Consider the following 17,738-nt stretch of genomic DNA (forward strand, 5'->3'; position numbering starts at 1 on the left):
GTCTGTTGCGTCGCGTGATGATCGCCGTTTGTATGGCGCTGGCCGACCTCCAATCTCACTCCCCCCCCACCCGACGCTGCTGTCATTGTGACAGACGTGTCCCTGCTTCTGTTTAACCCTCTGCCTCCTGTGTGTGTGTATATGGTGTGTGTCATATGCGTTTGTTGTGTGTATGATACGTGTATGTAGTGTGTGTGGGTGTGATGTGTGTGCATGTATGTGAAGTTAGTATGTGATGTGTGTATGTTCGCATGTGTTACGTGGTGTGTGTGATATGTGTGTCTGTGTGTGTCAGGGAGCGGTAGTGTAGTGGTTAGCCAACTACGCTACGAACCGGGCCACTCGAGTTTGATTCCCACTCACAGCCAACATCAGCCTTAAATGAGTACCTGGTGTGGTGTGTAAACATAATCATTTGGGACAAAAAGGCGGCCGGGCATGATGCTGGGCACCCACCCCCTCGTGTGCCGTGCCGGCGCATAGGTGCTCACTAACAGCACTTGCCCCATAAGTCTGTTGAGGCTACACGGGGGATCTTTGTCTTGGTATATGCGATGTGTGCATGCGTAAAGGAAGAAACGATGTGATGGCGATGGCCACATTGCACGATGACCCCGGTAACCGCGTCGCGAGTGAACGCGTTGAGTTGCGAAGAAGCTCCCCGGCACGCGGAGCGAAACGTCGGACCCGAGGTACGTCCGTGCGGGCAGCTCGCGGGTCGGCTCCCGTAACGGTGGGCGGCGAGCGTGCCTTCTGAACCGGCAACGGTCCCCCGGCGGCAATTCGCGTCCGCCATGAGGCTGAGAGTTCCGCCGTGTTCGGTTTCACACGGCCCCCGGCGCTGGAGCTGAAGCAGCAGCAGCAGAAGTAGCAGCAGCAGCGGCGGCGTCGTTGTCGCGAGGCGGCGTCCGTCTGGAACTCTGGCAGATGCGCGTCTCGCCGGCAATTAAGATCCAACGCTTGAACATTTTTTTTTCGTCAGTGAATAAAGTCATTAGGAGGATCTCGCGGGAGGTGTGGCCTGTAACGCGAGCTCCGCTCGTTTTGTCGCTGCGCGGGGGGGCGGGCGGGGAGGGGGCCAGATTGGAACAAGCCTGGCTCCCGGCGATAAAATAAAAAGGGGCCTCGCGGGACAAAGACCACCACCGAACCCTCCCCCCACCACCACCACCACCACCCCTCCATCCGTTCCCCAAATCCCAAACCAAAGCCAAGCCTGCTCTTTACGGAGCACCCTCTGCCTTTCGAAAGCTAATTAAATATTTACCAGGGCAAAGTTTCAGGCGCGCTGCCACCTGGTCACCGAAGCCACAAACATTGGAAAAGAAGAAAAAGAAAATGGAACAATTCCTACAATGAGAGCACGGTTCCGGCGTCCCACCACGCCTCACCGATCTGTGATTGTGTTTTGTTTAATGCTGAGAGTGCAAAACGTATATATTTTTTATGCTCAGAGTTTATAAAAGTGTAAGTCAGAAGTTGTTTTGAGCATTCAAAGTTGAACAGAATTTTTACAAAAACGTATTCCTAACAATTGCTGAAACACGAGTAGCCTTGATACTTGTAAAGTTTACTTGACGAGTTTTATTGGACCCTGGAACAAGCCGAAAATTTTATATTTGTGTGTGCGTGCGTGTGTGTGTTGTAAACTGAACGGTTTGCCGCGGCCTTTTGTGTTGGAAAGACAAATAGTGAAGAGGCTGTACTCTCTTCACTATTGTCGTTAAATCCTTCTCAAAGCTGTGTGCAGTCTCATCCTGGAGAGAGCAAAGCAAAATATTGGTAAAATACCCTTCACGGAGGGACACTAACTCTTTGGCTATACAAATGCGTTAATCTGATAAGAGTAGCTTTCCTTTGGAAACCTTGGCTTATCTGCTCTTGTGTAACCTGCTCTTCCACACAGTGACATATGGAGTCAACGCTGAGTGGGCGGCGAGGGAGGGGTGCAGGAAGAGAGAGGGTGGTAGGTGGTGGTGGTGGAGAGAGCGGTAGTGTAGCGGTTTGCACGCTGCGCTACGAACCCGGCCACCCGGGTTCGATTCCCGCTCACGGTCAACACCGGTGACCGATTATCTGAACCGGTCCTGGGCCTCCCCTAGCTCGAATCAGCCTCAAATGAGTACCTGGTGCGGTGTGTAAACATTGCCACTGGGGAGACAAAGGCGGTCAGGCGTGGTGCTGGCCACCCATCCCCTCGTGTACCGTTCCGGCCTTCATAGGTGCTCGCTAACAGCACTTGCCCCTACAGTCTGTTAAGGATTTACGGGGGATCTTTGTCTTTGGAGAGAGTGGCGAGGAAAGTTCGAAAAAGGCAAAGGTGAGGAGAGCGAAACATGGGGAGGGCGAGGCAAGGGAAGGGTGAGGGGCGCGAGGAGATCAACAAGGTGACTGAGGGCGAGGAGAGCGAGGGTGGTGGAGAACAAAGTTGGGGGCAGAGTGAGGCTGAGTGAAGCAAAGGGCGGGGGGAGTGAGGTGCGAGGCGGGCGAGGAAGGCGAGGGCTGAGGGAGGCAATAGGTGAGGGGAGTGAGGTGCGAGGCGGCCGAGGCGGCCACCTGCTCAGGGTTGTTGCCGAGCCCGTTGTGGCACGCTCCCTCCGGCGCCTCCGGCCGAATGCTCGCGACGTCGTCGCCGTTGTCGTTGTCGTTGCTGCCCCTGTGTTTGTTGACGGTTTGTGTTTGTTGACGGTTTGTGTTTGTTAACGGTTTGTGTTTGTTGACGGTTTGTGTTTGTTGACGGTTTGTGTTTGTTGACGGTTTGTGTTTGTTGACGGTTTGTGTTTGTTAACGGTTTGTGTTTGTTGACGGTTTGTGTTTGTTGACGGTTTGTGTTTGTTGACGGTTTGTGTTTGTTGACGGTTTGTGTTTGTTGACGGTTTTTGTTTGTCGACGGTTTTTGTTTGTTGGCGGTTTTTGTTTGTCGACGGTTTGTGTTTGTTGACGGTTTGTGTTTGTTGACGGTTTGTGTTTATCGACGGTTTGTATTTGTCGACGGTTTGTGTTTGTCGACGGTTTGTGTTTGTTGACGGTTTGTGTTTGTTGACGGTTTGTGTTTGTTGACGGTTTGTTGACGCTTTGTGTTTGTCGACGCTTTGTGTTTGTCGACGGTTTGTGTTTGTCGACGGTTTGTGTTTGTCGATGGTTTGTGTTTGTCGACGGTTTGTGTTTGTTGACGCTTTGTGTTTGTCGGCGGTTTGTGTTTGTCGACGGTTTGTGTTTGTTGACGCTTTGTGTTTGTCGACGGTTTGTGTTTGTCGACGGTTTGTGTTTGTCGACGGTTTGTGTTTGTCGACGGTTTGTGTTTGTCGACGGTTTGTGTTTGTCGACGATTTGTGTTTGTCGACGGTTTGTGTTTGTCGACGGTTTGTGTTTGTTGACGCTTTGTGTTTGTCGACAGTTTGTGTTTGTCGACGGTTTGTGTTTGTCGACGGTTTGTGTTTGTCGACGGTTTGTGTTTGTCGACGGTTTGTGTTTGTCGACGCTTTGTGTTTGTCGGCGGTTTGTGTTTGTCGACGGTTTGTGTTTGTCGACGGTTTGTGTTTGTCGACGGTTTGTGTTTGTCGACGGTTTGTGTTTGTTGACGGTTTGTGTTTGTCGACGGTTTGTGTTTGTCGACGGTTTGTGTTTGTCGACGGTTTGTGTTTGTCGACGGTTTGTGTTTGTCGACGCTTTGTGTTTGTCGGCGGTTTGTGTTTGTTGACGGTTTGTGTTTGTCGACGGTTTGTGTTTGTCGACGGTTTGTGTTTGTTGACGGTTTGTGTTTGTTGACGCTTTGTGTTTGTTGACGGTTTGTGTTTGTTGACGGTTTGTGTTTGTTGACGGTTTGTGTCTGTTGACGGTTTGTGTCTGTTGACGGTTTGTGTTTGTTGACGCTTTGTGTTTGTTGACGGTTCTCCACCGCGGCGGGGCCAGGTGGCCGAGTGGCCGAAGGTTGCGAGTTCAGATCCTGAAAGTCGAGTTGGCTCGGTTCCATCATCTCTCCGCGGTGTATAAACTGAGTACCACTTGTGGTCCATTGGCCCGGACCAAATATTTGACCCGGGATGGAAACACTTGAGTTTGTACCCACGACATTTCGGTTCAAGTTTGCATTAACCGTGTTTAATAAGCACGTAATCACGTCATCCGCTTACTTATATTAACCATATACGGAAAATGGTGACAGATGCCACATCTAGCGGTTCTCCTGTTGGTAGAATCTCCCTCGCCATAGGAACGTGGAATTCTGTCACTGACTCGGGGCCGAAAGGAGGTGACGAGCAGCTCCTCAACGCTCGTCTGAGTAGGAAATCACTTTGAGTTGTGATGTGCGAGCGAGCGAGGGGCGCCACAGTGGCGAGATGTTGACTCTCTCGCCTGGTGTGCAGGAGGTCGTGGGTTCGATCTCCACCCTGATGCCTGCTGCTGTATATTTGTAGTTTGCGGTGTCTCACTCCCCGTGGTTGCGTGGATTTTTCTCCAGGTCCTCTGGTTTTTCCCTCCACATTTAGACTCAACGTCACGCGTTTTAGAGTGTTTGGCCGTCATACATTTCCACGTGATGATGAGCCACGTCTGAAAAAGAGTGAGAAAGCTCGTTGGGCAGCACCTGGTAAAGTAAAAAATAGTTTTCAGTTGCTAAGCGAGGAACCGGGGGCGTCACAGCGCGGTGCGCCGACGCACGCCAGGTGCTGGCGGGGGGCTGTGGGGGGGGGTGGCCGGATTCCTTTGTTGTTGTTGTTGTGGTTCGGGCGGCAGATGGCAGAGTTACCTGATCCGTCAGGGCAGCGCCGTCGTCGCAGGCCGGGGCCGTGAATGGGCGCGAGACAAACAATGAGCAGGTGAATCCCGGGCAGGCGCGAGCTCACGCTTCACCGGCCCAGCTCGCGGTGCGTTGGCGGGCGAGGGCAGCTGGAACTCTGGCTCGCCCCTCTCGCTCGCCCCTCTCGCTCGCCCCCCTCGCTCCCTCCTCACGGCCATCGGACAACCCGGTCAGCCGGCTGACCCAGCCGACACGGCACAATTACATTTCGCGCACAAAGCACCGGTCGGGGCTGGAGGGGGGGTGGCCGATATGATTAGCAACTTGTTTAACTTTCGCACCTGCTTTAAAACACGCCGACAGGTGTCCCTTATCTTTGTGGTAGATAATAAAGAAATACGGAATGACAACAAAGAAATGAGGAATGGCATCGGCGCCGCGCGCCTGCGGTGTGTGTGTGTGTTTTCTACAATTGACGGACGTTTTTTTTGAGAGCGCTGTAGGAGGCCAGGTGTTGGGTGCCGGTGGAGCTGTAGCCGGTGGGACCTTTGAGGACAGTGAATGTTACGTAGTGAATGGTACGTAGTGAATGTTACGTAGTGAATGGTACGTAGTGAATGTTACGTAGTGAATGTTACGTAGTGAATGGTACGTAGTGAATGGTACGTAGTGAATGGTACGTAGTGAATGTTACGTAGTGAATGGTACGTAGTGAATGGTACGTAGTGAATGTTACGTAGTGAATGTTACGTAGTGAATGTTACGTAGTGAATGTTACGTAGTGAATGGTACGTAGTGAATGGTACGTAGTGAATGGTACGTAGTGAATACCACACTGAATGCGGCGGGAACCCCAACAGAGTTCGTCACGCGTAGTTTCCCCTCCCTCTTTATGTTAATTTATTTTAACGCATGGAAATTTGATTTGATTATTTTAGCAAACAAAAAACACTTAAACTTGCCACCTGCTTTAAAGGAAAATGCAAAACCCGTCGCGAGCCCGACGGTGAACTTTGAATGCTCCGCGGAAACTTTGCACCGCGGACATCAAAACGCGACCCAGCTGCAGCTGCGATGTGCAAAGGAGCGAAATCGGTGTCCCTGCAACTTGTCGGTAGCCTCCGCTCCACGCACGTGCTCTGTATATAAAGCAAAGCGAGTTAAATGCCTGGCCGTTGGCTGACGTATGTGGCGAGAGATTTGTACCGGAACCTGGTCCAGGGCTCCCCCCTTCGTTAGCCCGCACTGACCAGTCGGTGGTGAAGAAATGAAAAGGCCTTCATTAAGAAGTGGATTTGCAAAGAACTGATAATTATTCTTATTCTATATCTCACCGTCATCAACAACCACGATCTACTGAGCGCTGGATAAAGGCCTTCGAAAGCTGTCGCCATCTCTCATGCGTCTCGCGATGGATCAATCCACCCGTGTCGTTGACACGGGCTGGTTTCATCGCTCCGTTGACGCTTCAAGCGAAGTGCTGTACAGGCGCTCCCCGCTTATACGACGTTACAATGCGTTTGTTGAAACCCCGTTGTTGAAATTCAGACCGTCGGATATCTGCCCCCTGTTTTCCCACAGAGACAGTAGAGAAAGTAGAAACGTCAGTTGCCGATGTGCTGTTCCAGTTGCCAGCCACATTTAACGGGGTTTCATTGGTAAAATTCCACAAAAAAACACTTGGAAATAACAAATGCTCCATGCCAAATCACATCGGAAAGCAAATCGACGCGTTGTAAATCAAGTTTCTGAGTCGTAAATCGGTCCATGGTAGTGCGCTACATAAACGTCCTAGATGCGGATCGTTATCAGTCGGACTGTCGTAAACTGGAGACCGCCTGTACATATATTATTGTGCAAAAAAGTTGTATCTCGGCTTGACTTCCAGATTTTTTTGGGGACGTAATCAGAAATTCTCTCTTATGGTTGTGTGAGCGAGAGTATAAGGTGTCTCCCTGTGGGCCAAAACTAAAGTTTTGGTGACAAAGGCTTTAACCCTTTACTCCCCCCCCCCAGCGGACATGTGGACAGACAGAAGGGAGGGAGTTGCCTGCGGGAGATGAGCAGAGTCGTCGGGGAAATTATTTTTGGACAAATGTCGAAGGCTGCTTAACAGAAGCTACCCTTAGGACTGCGTCTCGTTGGGCGAATTCCCCGTAGCCCGTAGCCACAGCTCAAACGCGTCCGTCAATAGCACGGCCCTGAAAGGGAAGAAGACCCGTTGCCCGATTGCGATTCCGGCGCGCTCATCGTTATTGTTGCGGAGTCCTCATGCGATGCGTTAAGTCTCGGGGTGATGCGTGGCGCAGAGCCCGCACGTGAAGTTGCCGGGATGTGTGTTTGCGGTTGGCGTGTGTGCGGTGACGGGGACTGCAAGATCCGACCGTGTCCGTCCAGTGCTCGCCAAGCTGCGTTGGCTTACACTTTGTGTGCACTCATTGCACACAGAGTGCCAATCACAAATGAACCACAATACTTTGTTGATCTCGTCAAAGAGCATAAACCATCATCTCGCGAACTCCGGTCATCCTCGCAGCGGCTTTTGACGAACCATCAAACAAAGACGGCGGTCACCGCATTGCGCACTTGCAGATGAGCTCCTGCAGCCGTCTGGAACGCTCTTCCTTCCGATATTAGGAAGCCACTGGAGCTAACCACTTTTAAATAATCATCGTCTAGATTGACAAACTAATTTCTTTGGAACTGCTTTTTGTGTTAAGTTTGTTCTTCCCCCATATGGAGCAAAACCTCCGATTAGCACGGTTGGCTACATATGGTCTGAATGAGCTTCAACATGCACACATACACACGCGCTCACGCGTCGCGCTGTCGTGGACCGAGCGGATGCCGTGGAGATGGTGCCACGTCGTCTGACCGGCCGCGTCACCCGCTTTGTTCCCACCACCGCCGCCGCCACCGTGTGTCGTTACCGTATCGGAGTTGTGTCCAACGTGATCAGCATTGCCGTGGATTACCGTGCGCCCGCAGACGCCACCTCGGTGCAACGCGGCGCTGTTTGTAAACGAGCGTTGTTCAGCGGCGAGCGGCGAGGGGTAGTTCGTGCTGCTGGCCGTTGAACGTACGCGTAGCGCCGTCTGTCTCAGATTAATTGCGTCAATCTTTTGGGTTCGTGTAGATTTTTTGTTAATCATATATTTTCAACAACAACGAAAACGTCATTTTTTTTTTGTTTAGGAGAAAAAAGCAAGTGCTCTGTTTTTTTCTCAATTCATAAAAAAAATACTGTTAAAGTTTGTCCTTGAACTGGAATGTGCTGTCCCCTGAATGCCTAAATCAGTGGTTACTTGAAGGGATATCAGAGGTAGCCCTATGATAGCCACTTCCGTGGGCTGTTTTCTGCGAGAGATGCGATTGTGTCGTTCGTTTCACGGCACAACGCCGAGAGCGATATCGGGATAAACTTGACGGGAAAGTGATAAAATAAATAAACCCTTAAGACTCGCGATGGAGGAGCGTCAGATCCCAGTGATTCTTGCAGCTGAGCCGGGATTTCTCTGTGCCCCCTACATCTCAATTTTGCGCCACAGTCGGTGAACAAACCAGACCGCGGTGTTTAAGTTCATAAACTCGTCCTAAGTTTCAGGCAACAGCTGATCGCTCCTATTAGCTTTTAATATTCTATTTGGGGCCCTTAAAAACAAATCTTGTTTTACAGAACGGTGTCCTGTGTTGTCAGCGGTCTGCAGAGAGAGTTTTTTTTTTTTATCGAGATAAGAGCCCGATTCGAAATCAGCGACAAGCGATCTCTTTGTTTGGGGCCCAAATGGCCAAAAAACTGGAGTTACAATTAGAAAATGTTGGAGCTTATCTGGACACAGCCGGCTGCTGTTTAATACATGATAATCCCACTCTCGGCTTTCACCCAGACATATGCCTGGCCCCTGAGGGGCTGTGTGGCGCGTGGGTGACCGCGAGGGTGATGGATCAGGCCGGCATGGCCTCGGGGAAGCAGGAGAGAGAGAGAGAGAGATGCAAGAGGGAGAGATGCGTGAGGGAGAGAGAGAGAGTAGCGCAGGCCGGTGAGATATCGCTCGTCATCCACAAATCCCCACGCGCCCTTCCGGGAGGGATCCTTTGTGAGCGCCCAAGTTTTGCGCGTGTGTACGTGTTTGCGTGCGTGCATCTGCGTGCACTTGCGCTGGCTGACATCTGCCTGGCTGATTACTGCCCGCCAGAGGGATCATTATCTCCGAAAGTGGACAATTAGGAAGCGAGAAAAAAGAAAGATACCCCTACACACAACGTTCACCGTCGCGCGCATTGACATGCGAGGTCCCTTTTTTGTCCGATGTTGAATGCTTCATTTTCACAATTATGTCCTGGCTCACGGCCACCGCCGTTCGTCGCTGGCGCCGAGGGGAGGGGAAGCGCCGTGCAGCGAGTTGAAGGGTCGCTTCGTGTAGATTTCGCTGTCGGTCTTCGCGCGATTCAACGAGGCAGTGAAGGTCCGCGGAACGCGTAGCGACGTTTTTATTTCAAAACAAATCTCTACGCTGAATATGGCGACGCGATACGATGCCGCCGCTGCTGCTGCTCGTGAGGGCACAGAACCAGCATTTTTATCCAAGCGAGAAGAAACGCGAAATGCAGCAAATGCAAGAAAAGATCTTCTGCGTTTAAATGACGAAGTGTTTTTGCTCTTCTCCCACGACTGTTTCTCGCGGCTGGCGCTGCACGCCTCTCCGTCGGGTTTCCGGAACTTTACCCCGAGAACGAACGACGCACGGCACAGCCTGCAAACGCAGCAGACAGCTCCGGGGCGCGAAACGTCGGACAACGCGCGGCACGACGCAAACACCGCATCGTAGAGCCCTTTGCGACGTTTATTTATTGCTGGGGAGGGTGGAGGTCTGGGGGGGGGGCGGCGAGAGGGAGGGGCGGGGGAGGCGGTGGTTGGGGGGGGGCGCGAGGTGTTTTGGAAACGCGACGGCGGCGCGAGTTGGAATTCTTCTCTGCTCGTTGTGGCGGCGGACGCTGCTGCTGCTGCTGCCTCCTCGCCACTCTCCACCGCCTCTCCTCCCTCTCTCCCGTCCGGCGCGGCCAGCCCCTCGCCCCTCCGCAATCACCGTTCATTGAGCTGCCACTAATGTCTTCTTGCACGGGCGGGAGCTTATTCCCCGAGTCGAGCGGCATTGTCCTGCCATCAATCAGGAGCCCCCCCCCCCCACCCTCGCCAGCAGGTGAAGGCTGCGCCCACAGATTACGCCATTTCTACACGGCGCACAAAAGCAGATTAAAAAAGACAAATTACACACCACGGGGACCCGGGGCTGCCCTTTTGTGCATCCCCCAGGCCCAGCTGGGGTGGCTGGGCAGCACTCGACGGGCTCCATCTCCGGAGGGGAGGCCCCTGCCCCCACCACCACCACCACCACCACCCCCCCCAAACCCCAACTCAGTTTCCACACGTGACCCAGCGCTGGCGATCCGGTGCGACGCGGTGTGCGCGATCCGCGCCGCTGGCGACGCCGATGGCGGGGGGAGGGGGGGGGCAGCGTCTGCCCTGTAACCCAGCGCCGCCCACGGCAGGACACGGATACCAACGCGTTCGTTGGTCGCGTGGTGCGCGCCGACCACGTTACAGGTGGCTGCGTGCGGGCGATCGCGATGGAGGCGTAAGTGGCTGCGATCGCTCGTGCCACTGAGGGTGGGCAGGGCTCCCCACCTCTGTGTCGAGGGTGTGTAGCCGGCCTACTCCTCCATGCCGGCCGAACGTCTTGGGAAAGGTGGGCATACCCACACTTTGCCCCGACGCGCGCGACCTGCCGATTGACCAACAGCGTGGCACCCATGTGGACTGCTGGGCGGGCGTACCGCTGTTTCACCTGCCGCTGCGCAGAGAGATGAACTCGAACCGGGCGACCTCTGAATTGCAAGTCCAGTGGGCTCACCGCTACGCTACGGCAGCAATCCCGGGTGTCTCCATCGTCACTCGTATGTGCACTAGCTGCACATCTATGTTCTGTGTATAGTGGCTGCGATATGGATAGAGAGGACTTCATCCGGCGGCTGATGAGGCTTATTACTGAGCGGTCGCACAGTAATAAGCACCGTCTCCATTCCTGGCTACGGCTATGATCAGTGGTGAGTGATAACCGAACTGCCCATTGGTTCCCCTCTACGCGGCCAGCAGTTCCTGCAGAAGGTCCCAGCACGTGGAGTGTAAACGTCGGGGATTGCGCCAATCAGCTCGCGCTACAAACATTTGCCGTTGTGGGCAGCTCGCGCGTGCCACTTAGAACACCGTAGTGGCGATGCGGGCCCACTGGGGGCCCTTAATTCCATTCTTAAACTCCGGGCGAGGTGGCAGAAGGGATATCGGCAACAGAGAGAGAGAGATGCGGTGAGAAGAGAGATTACAGATGAGATAGAGATGGAGTGATATGAGAAGAGATGTTGACAGATGAGTAACAGAGATTTAATAAGATGAGAGAAGAGAGCTATAGACAAGATAGTGATAAAAGAGATTAATTAGCTGCTGATGATCATTGGCTTTTGATGTTCATAGAATATCAATTCCATTTGTTCAATTGTTCATTACTCTGGGGGGCCCTTGCACTGCTTGGGGTCCTCATCTGTTGCTCAATGTGGTTTTATATTTACTGTATATGGTGGCAGGATGTTAATTACCGCACCTGGTATACAGGAGGTCGTGGGTTCGATCTCGACCATGACGCCTGCTGCTGTATATTTGGAGTTTGCGTGTCTCGTTCCCTGTGGTCGCGTGGACTTTTCACCAGCTCTTATAGTTTTCCCCTCCACATTTTGAATCAACGTCACGCGTTTAGGGTATTTGGCTGCAATACATTTCCACGTGAAAAGCCACTTTGTTGAGCTATCATTTGTGGCCTGGTCGCTTCTGACAAATAACTACATAACTCAGTGGGCCTTATCTGGTAAAATAATAGTTTTATAGTTTTTATAGTGTGCAGTTCATACAGAACACGTCTAGAGCCACCTCTGAGAAATCGTGGAAGTTTGGGTGGAGGAGGGCTTCAGGCGGTGAGCGTGCGAGAGCTCTCAGTGTTCTCCAGCAGCGCGTGTGTGTGTGCATAGTCGTGATCGCGGTCCAAGGGGAGAGAGGTCGTGTTTGTATGTTGAACTTCTTTTGCGCCGCATGTAGCTGGCCATCCTAATCGGAGGCCTTGTGAGCGAGAGGACAGTGTGCGTCTGTGCTCACGTGTGTGAGGTTTACGATAAAGAATTACAATTTTCAAATCGAGTGTTATTATTACTTTGCCAATTTACCCAGCAAAGCCTCACTGAGTCGAGCAGAAGCAGTGGCTTCCTCTGTACATTGAGCAACCAGTCCCCCTCCTTAACCCCCCCCCTCCGTCCCTCTCTCGAAGCCTCACCTCTTCCCCAACGCCTATTCCCTTCCTCTTCCCTCTCCTCGCCCCTCCGCTCCTTCCCGTCCCTGAGTCAACCTAGGGGAGGCCCAGGACCTGTTCAGATAATCGTCACTGGTGTTGGCCGTGAGCGGGAATCGAACTCGGGTTCGTAGCGCAGTGTGCTAACCGCTACACTACCGCCCCCCCAACTCTACACAGTCTCACTGCCTGACCCTTGCTTACTCACTCACACACTCACCCACTCACCCACTCACTCATTCATATTCTACAGAACAGGGGGGGGGGGAAATACCAAAGCCACACTCAAACGGGAATCGAACGCGGCCGCTTCCCTCCGCGAGGCCCCGCTTTGCGCACCGTGCTGCCCGGATTGACGCCGACGCGGCGATGCGCGTGCCGTGTGCCGCGTGCCGTGTGCCGCGTGCCGCGTGCTTCCGGAGCCGCTGGCACTGCCACCTCGCATCCGCCAACGACGCTTCCTCCCCGCTCCGCGCCTCGTGCTCGCCCGCAATCTCTCTTCGTTTATTGTGACTGCAGGTGTTCGCGCGCGCGCGGTAGGTTTTATGGTCATTGTATTCATTTGAGAGCCCTTAAAACGTTATTTACCGACGGCTGAGTGCCCGCCGAGAGACCGTCAGTCCCGGCGGTTTAAAGAATTGGAATTGGCCAAGCGTCCCATCGGCGGAGCCTGCGGAATTGACATGAGTGCAAATATGAGTTATTTATTCATGCAGACTGCTCCGTTGCCGAGACGAAGGCTCGAACGACTTAGGATCCTGCTTGAAACGTTTAGCCAATTCTGTTCCTCCCGCGCACGCTGTCGCGCTCGCGCTGTGCAGATGCACGCCACGTGGGTCACACAAGGTGATTTGATCACACTTCACCCCGGTCACTTGCGAGTTTTGCCGGAGGGGTGGAACATGCACACGGGAGCGTAGATGTGCAGTACAATTGAATGAGGGGTTTGCCACGAAGTGTCTGTGTAGAAGTTTAACGTACATGCATATATTCGAACAAAGAGCTATATAGCTCAGTGGGCTGTACCTGATAAAATAGAGGTAGTGTAGCTTTAGTTTGTTAAGATGAAAATTCTTTAGTTTTATCTCTATATATTTTTAAGCGATTGGTTTAACTTTCCTATACTTTACCCTCCTATCGTGTTTTTGTATCATGTTTTGTATTGTTGGTTTTTGCAATGTTCTGAGCCACCCCAACTGGATGTCAGTGGCATAAAGAGATATTCTGATTCTCATCTCGCGTGCGTGCTCGGGTTGAACTGCGTGTTTTCCGGCACGATGTTTCTGACGTTTCGATCCGTGTGTTTGGAGCTTTGTCAGGAACTGGAAAAAAAACCTCCCAGCATTTCGACATTCATACACCAGTCATATAGATCCTATTTGCAGTGTGGCTGAGGCATGTCTGGTTAGCGTGCTGCACTGTCAACACGGCAACCCAAGTTCGACTCCCGGCCACGGCTTGCATCAGTGGCGAGTTGGAGTTGATTCGATTTGTTGCGCGGATGATGATCCCGTTTAGGCAGTCGCCCGGCTATTTCACAAGGGAGATCCGTGGTGCGTGTGCACAGCAGCAACAACAACAACACAAAAAAAACCATCATCAGTGTCACAGAGATCGAGTACAGGATCCTTATGGGATGTTGCACAACTAGAAAATGGAGTGATACCAGAACAGGTCCTTCCCTCTGCACATCATTCACCAACCTGCACTGTCCACCATGGTGAAATATGGTCAAAAAGTGACAGTATTTTTTTTTACCAATAGTAGTGTTATGGTAATTGATTGAAATGTGTGGAAGGGCACGCAGTTTTTCGAGGTAGGGTTGATGGATCACACACGTCAAACTTCAGAACCTATTGGGCTGTGAGGCAGGAATAAGATGGGCTGTAGAGAGAGCGGGTGGTGAACCTATCTGTTCACTCCTGCCATTGTCCCTTTGGTATATACGTGTGGAGTTCACGGCGCACATGCAAACCGCTCTTCACAAAGGGACTGCCCGCTAATCTCAATGCGGGATCTGCGTTGGCAAGACAGAGGCTTGTAACTCACCGAGACCATTCTGGATCAATAAAATATGTTATTATTGTTGTTATTTAATCCGAACTTTTGTATCTCGCAAAGGCCAGATCAGCTTTCACAAGCTACCCAGAGTGTCTGGATTCTCAAAGCAAAACTTGGGGGGGAAGGGGGGGAAAGTGGGGAGTGTGCCTCCTACCAAACAACGGGGCACTTTGTGTCGCTGTAAATGAACACTCGTGGATGGAATTGATTAAGACTACGATAGCTGAGCTTGCAGAGAGCCTAATCACTTTTTCCGAGGCTCTGCTAACTCAATAACGCGCGCGGCCAGACGTGAGAACTGGACAAATTCTAAAGGAGAAGCCAAATCTCCGCCGGCCATGACAGTCCAACGATGGCCATGATTTTTTTTATATATTTACACACGGTAGAACGTAAAAAAAAAGTTTTATAAACTCTCCGTCCTGTCCTGTTGTAAACTTAGAGGGGAGAGAGACAAAAACAATTCTAAACAAAAAGTGTAACTCCCTCCTCCACCACCACCACAAGCATAGCCTCAGTCTCTCCCAGCCCAGCGCAGTCCTCCAACAAAACCCCGCAAGTGCCGATCCCAATGATGTTGAGGGTGGAGGACAGTGTGTGTAGGGTCCCCACCTCCCCACCCCTCTGGGTGCCCCCCTCTGCACCCCCGAGACACAAGGGGGGTGAGAGCCCTGGCCCCGCTAGCGTTGCGTGTCATTTAGGTGGCCCCCGTCACCATGGCGACAGGGTCAGGGCCCTGGCAGCCGCCCTCTCTGCCATTGAGGCCCACCTCACCATCTGTCGCGGGCGACAAACGCGGCCCCCCCATTTGCATAAACAAAAGGTAAATTGAGCAAAAGCAGGGTTAGAGTTGTGGGGGGAGAGAGGGAGGAAGGGGGGCATTGGGGGTGAGGGGCTGGGGGAGTGAAGGAACCTCAGAATGAGACGGAGAGAGAGAGAGAGACAGCTGCCATGGATTTATGGCAGGGTTGAAAGGGCAACGCGTGCGGGGTCTTTATGGAAATCCACGACCTCCCCCCCCCCAGCAAATTAAATCCGCGTATTAGAATGCATTATACGCAGCCAGCGCACGTCTGCTTATTAAGAAATGTGTTACGTGAGGGAAAAGAAAGTTCGGTGCACCCCATCTATGTATCTGTTCCACGCACGCACGGCGATTCACAGCGACACCGGCGATGAGAGGATGAGACGGGCAGAGTCGGACTGGGGCGGACTGCCCTTCGAGCGATTAGAAACATTTGCAGCAAGGTTCAGCGCTCCGTTTTCTTTCTTCTGGTTTCAACCCGACCGTCATCGTGCGCGCGCACGCCTCGAAGCGCACCTAGCCTGGCACCACAAGCGCCGTCTGTGACGTCGCCGACACTTCGTGTCGAACATCGCCCCCCCCCCCCGCCCGCCGCCACCATCGTCGTCGTCGTTGTTGTTGTTGTGTGCGCGTGGCACATAATGCGCGTGATTTTCTTTGGCGATAATAAAGAAACGCTCTGTGATGTCGCTCTGTGAAAGTCGCCGTCGTCCCCCCCCCCTCCTCCTCCTGCTCGGGCACGCGCGCGCGACATCAGCTGGGCAGGGCGCAAGCGTCGCCCCCTTTTGTTCGCAGTCGTCGCGCCGGGCGCCTGAACAATGACTCGGGGGTGGGCGATGGAAGGAGCAGCGGAGCGGGATGGGGGAGCAGGCAGGCAGGGAGGGAGGGAGGCTGCGGCGGAGCAGGGCCAGCAGCAGCAGCAGGAGGGGGGTGGGGGAGGCGACCTCCTCCTCCTCCTACTTCGTGTCGCGCTTCAGAGGAGCGGCGGCGGTGGCGGCTTCGCGAGTTTTTGGCACCGCGATTTGCTGCGGCGAGCGCGCAACGCGGGAGGGGTGGGGGATGTGGCGGAGGGGGGCGGGCGGTCTGGGGGCCGTGATTGGTGCCGTGGCTCCTTGAAAAAGCGTAGTGGAGAAGTTTGCCGACTTTAGTTACAAGGAGCGGGGGAGGCAAAAGTTTTGGTGTGCGAGCGTCGTCCCGAGTGGCCGTGTCCGCTCGCTTGCCGTGAACGATGTCGTGCGTGGAGCTGCAGAGGATGAGGCTGGGACCAAGCCTCCTCGGTGAGTTGTTGTCCGCAGGAGAGTAAAGCGGACTTTGGTTTTTTCTTTCACGAAACGGTCCGACCTACGTTGTTGATCTTTGGTTTCTCGCAAGTGCTCGGTGGGATTGCCCGAATTTTATCTTAGGATTTTAATGACAGCGATCGTCATCTGGTGACACATTTGGTCGGCTAATGATTACGATGCATGGTCGACTTTCTCGATAGCAGTTTCTCATACCTTCGTGACTTTGCGGTGTTGTATTATTTGTTTACGTTGTGTGTTTTCAGTATGCATAACAGAGATTGTTTATCATGTGCAGCTCCTTCAACATAACCCAGGCACGAGTCTTATAACTCTGGCAACTTTACAATCTAATTTGATAATTTGACCACGCGCGGTCAGTTACACAAGAAAGAAATTGTTAAATGAATTACGAATATAGTTTAGTAATAAAATGGCCTTGCCATCAAGCACTCCAGATAAGCTTTAGCACAGCATAGATTTGATGGCTACCACCTATTTAGTTTAAACTTTTATTATTGCACTTGTTATTTCATCAATATTTCGTCCGGAAATAACATGTTTAAATATTGAAATAAAATCAGCAGCGATGATTACGACGCGATGATAATTTGCTAAAGGGACAATATCCCTATCGTCGAGTCTACATCGTGCGACATGTCGTTCAAGCACCGCCGTGTCACGGAAATCTCAGCCTCTCCTGTCGTTCAACTTCTTTACAGACGCGGGAGCCCCGTTGAGTTTCGTTATTCTGGCAACAGACGTGGTCACCATTGTGTCGTCGTGCTTTCAAAAAAGAGACGTCATGTTTAATTTGCTTATTGCTGGAAAAGACTCCCAACAAGTCGATTATAGTTGATAACAACAACAACAACACATTCAAGTCCATTATCAATCCATTGCTGGTTGAAAGTCTCCCGGTGGATTTTATTTGACCATACTTCACCACGCTGGTCAGCGCCGGTTGGTGACGTGGGAGGAGCTGATGGTAGGGCAGGGGGCAGAGTGGCAGGACCAGTGGCCGGGAGTCGAACTCGTGTTGCCGGCCTCGTAGCTTGAAGCAATTCCCACCGCGCCACCACCGCTGTCCACACAGTGGCGCCTGTGAAAATCATGACAAAAATCGGCTCAGGACAGGGATATGCGGCAGTACTTGTGCGGCACTCATTCCGTTTTTGGTGTGTCTTCATCTGTGGAGGCAAAGTCCTCGTTGGCATGACAGCTTGTGACCAAAGTCGTAGCGATAGTGTAAAGGGCTCAATCTCTGCTTCCTCCTACACGGGGGACGCGACACGTTCACGTGAGGTGTTCGAGACCACAGCGTGCCACTCTGCTGCCCTGCGAGACGGGCTTTCTGCGATAGCTTCGTGGCGTAGAGAGGTTTCGTCCGTTTAAATGTTTGAAGAAAAAAAAACTAATTTTTACATCGACTTAGACTGAAGATCGATTCAAGTTTACGT

General features: G+C 52.5%; 1 protein-coding gene across 1 annotated transcript in view; it reads left to right on the forward strand.

Moving 5' to 3' along the window:
• The window catches only part of LOC133353050 (myelin transcription factor 1-like), a 92,558-nt gene that overhangs the window by 26,168 nt on the left and 48,652 nt on the right, over positions 1-17,738 (forward strand).

This window comes from Lethenteron reissneri, chromosome 42 (assembly GCF_015708825.2).
Source record: "Lethenteron reissneri isolate LAM-NWPU_2019-01 chromosome 42, ASM1570882v1, whole genome shotgun sequence".
NCBI lineage: Eukaryota > Metazoa > Chordata > Hyperoartia > Petromyzontiformes > Petromyzontidae > Lethenteron > Lethenteron reissneri.